Consider the following 3539-nt stretch of genomic DNA (forward strand, 5'->3'; position numbering starts at 1 on the left):
AGCCCAGTTCCACACAGCAGCGTGAAGGCACAGACGTGGAACCAGCAAGGCAGACATATGGATTAAGCCCACCAGGTCTCTCACCACTGACGAGAACGCTTCAGGGTACTTCAGGCTGGGCTTGGTGCTCCCACGAGAGAGCTCTAGGACTCGGCAGGAATGGTCACAGACCACCTGAGCTGGGGCAAGGACTGCCCTGGGCAGCCTGGGGCAGGTTCTGCTTGGTATTGCTAATAAAGTCGTCATTTTAAAATAAGCTTTTCTTTGAGAATAGTTCTAGATTTGCAGCAAAGACAGTACAGAAAGCTCCCATATGCCACATACCCAGTTTCCTGCTGTTAATACCGCACTCCTGCCATCTCTGATGAGCCAACACTGAGAATCCTAGCAACAAAATCATCCCTTCTCCAGATTCTCTTAGTTCTGACCCAATCTCTCTCTCTCTCTCTTTTTTTCTGTTCCACAGTCTGACTGTTGCTCACCAACTCCCCAAGAAGAGGGACAGACACACATTTGACTAGCTGGGCCTTCCACAGACACTCTGCACCCCTCCTCCTGGGCTTCCCAAGGCCTTCTCCAGGGGTCAGGCCTGATAAGGTGGTAAGAAAACCCCCATCACATTAGGACACTTCCCCCTCTCAAGAAGCGCTGAAGACATCCTCCCAAACTTGTTTCTTCATCTATGCCATGACCTTGGATGGCTGCTATGGCACCACACATGGCACCCTGTGGACCTTTTCTTATCTGTGTTATGATCATGGGGCAGGTGTCCTTTCCCAGAAGCCCAAGGGACCCACCGTGGGGTCTCTTTTGCTGACATCCAGATGGGAGGAAGTTGGGAGACAGAGCCTGCCCCCTCGAGGACAGTGTGGCTTCTAGAAGAGCCCCTAGTTCTCATGCCCAACTGTCACCTCCTGTGCACACAGACATACTTCTGCCTCCAGATTAACCTTAGCTGAAAAGGTGACCTTTGCCCAGAAATCAAGACACGGAGTAGGCAGAGCCATATGACTGATGGGTCTTGAAGAACAGTTTCATCTTGCTAAGTCTCGGTCACCCCAGCAGCTGCCTTGTGTTCAGGCCTGTCAGGCACCTTGTCTTCTGCAAAGATAGCAAAATCTGTGTGTGTGTGTGTGAGGTCAGTCATGGGGCTGGGGCTGACCTCAGCCAGCTTCCAAGACACACAGGAATCTACAGCAAGACACACATACGGCCTAAGCTGTGAGGAGGCCTGGTTCCCCACCCGTTGCACAGGTGGATAAGTGGCCTTGGTCACCATGGGTCAGGCACCCCTCTGCTCTAACCATTGAGATTCTCTGAATCAATGCCAATGCCTTAGGCCTCTTTGGGACTCGCTCTCTCAAATCTCTCCTCTGGCCCTCTCCATTTTCAAGATTCTCCCTCACAGGAAGTAGGCCTCACTCTACGGTGATGATTCGTGCCAGTTTGGATTGAAAACCACCTAAGGGATCAATGAAAGATTTCCTAGTCACCTGTATTGGTGTGGTGTGTGTGTGTGTGTGTGTGACACAGAGAGAGAGTGTGTGTGTCCCAGAGGGGATGGGATCACAGCAACCCTAGCCTAATGTAGGTGTGTCCAACCTATGGCTGATGGACTGATGCGCACTCTAGGGCAGCTACGAACGTAGCCTAACAGAAAAGGGAAAGTCAGTTAAAACATGAGTTCTTCTGCTACTTTGGTGTGAACTTTGTAGACCGCAGCACCGTGTCGTGATGTTCACAGCTGGATATGCCTGTGGGACTCACAGTGCGATGTTACCGAGGCGCTGGGCATGGTTGGAGAGAGTAGGTCCTGGGAGGTTGACCTTGGAGGCCCGCTTCTGCTGTCTCCTTTGTCTGACTCCTGTCCTTTATAAACCCACTCTGCTTCACCATTCTCCCGCTGCCGTGACGGATGAAACCCTAAGCCAAACCAAATCTTGCCTCTTTTTAAGTTCTGTGGGGGCTGGTGGTGGAGCGTTTGATTAGCATGCAAGAAGACCCATGTTCAAGCCCTGGCACCTCCAGAACAAAAACAAAAACCTCGTTTAGAGTTTGTGCATGGTCCACCCGCTCGGCTGTCAAGGTCCTTGTAGTTAATTGAAGCTGGAGCATCAGAGCTGGGTGTGTTGGTGCCTGGTATAATCTCAGCACTTGGGAGGCGGAGGCAGGAGTGTTTCTGGGAGTTCAAGACTTGGTAAAGTGAGATGTCTCAACACCTCAACACAACACCACACACACACACACACACACACACACACACACACACACACGTTGCTAGGCATCTTTGTCACAGCCTGCAAAAATAATATACCTCATTTCACTATCAGAGAAACCGAGGCTGGAAAAAGAGACACTACCCAGGCCATGTCTTTGGGAAACCTGGTATTTCCTGGTCACAGATGACACACCTGGGATATGATGAGAAGTAACTGGCTGGAACATCAGGAAGGACAGAGGTGCTCACAGCCAGGGCTGGGGCCAGGAAAGGCCCCAGCTTAATCTGGCACTGCTCCTGAACAGCAGGACAAGAGCTAATTAATTAACACAGGCCATGGCTAACAGGGTGCTAATGAAGATAAAGAGGCTGAGCAAGCAGCTGTGAGCGCTTAGTATGGACCTTTTAGCAGATGGGACAGCCGAGGGTTCTCCTGCCACTGCAGCTTCACTGGTGGCAGCTCAAGGGCTGAGCGTCTGTCTCCCGTTTAAACGTTTCTTGTCAGGGATGGACACTCTCCCACAGCCCTGCTGCAGTCACCACTGGAAGTCTCCTCGTCCTGCCAGTTGTATCTGCAGGTGCTTCTTCTGTACATGTCCCCTCCAGCATCTCTCCAGCAAATCAGGTGTCCCCGAGCCAACCACCAGAGGGAGCAACCCAGCAGGATGAGCCCCCACCCTGGCCTCCCGGTGCGCGAGGGGAGGAGCTAGTGCCTAGAGACGTGTAAGGGGCATCTTACTCTACCGTGGACAGGCATGCTTCTTGCTCAGTTTGGGTGAGGCTTGACGTATATTAATGGGTTTCTTTAATATCTATGCCCCATTTCTCTCTGTTATAACCCAGAACAGTCCTTTGTGAAATGAATTGCTGATACTTTTCACATTTTATCGTTTATCTGTTGATTTTGTTTCTCCCATGCAGCTACTTTTTTATTTTTATGAGGGTAAGTGTACTCATCTCTCACTTTACAGCTTTTAGGTTCTGTATAATTTCTAAGAGTGAGTTAAGACTGCAATTTTTTATTTGTGATTTGTTTGTTTGAGACAGGGTCTTACTAGGTAGCTCTGGCTGTCCTAGAACTTACTGTGTAGACCAGGCCACCCCCAGACTCACAGAGATCCACCTGTGTTTGCCTCTACACCACACCAGGCTTTGTGCTTTTGTTTTGTTTTTCAACACAGGGTTTCTCAATGTAATAGCCCTGGCTGTTTGGGCTCACTTTGTAGACCAGGCTGGCCTCGAATTCACAGAGATCCACCTGCCTCTGCCTCCTGAGTGCTGGGATTAAAGACGTGTGCCACCACAACCAGCTTGCTTTGTG

Source organism: Meriones unguiculatus, chromosome 17 (assembly GCF_030254825.1).
Source record: "Meriones unguiculatus strain TT.TT164.6M chromosome 17, Bangor_MerUng_6.1, whole genome shotgun sequence".
Taxonomy (NCBI): Eukaryota; Metazoa; Chordata; class Mammalia; order Rodentia; family Muridae; genus Meriones; species Meriones unguiculatus.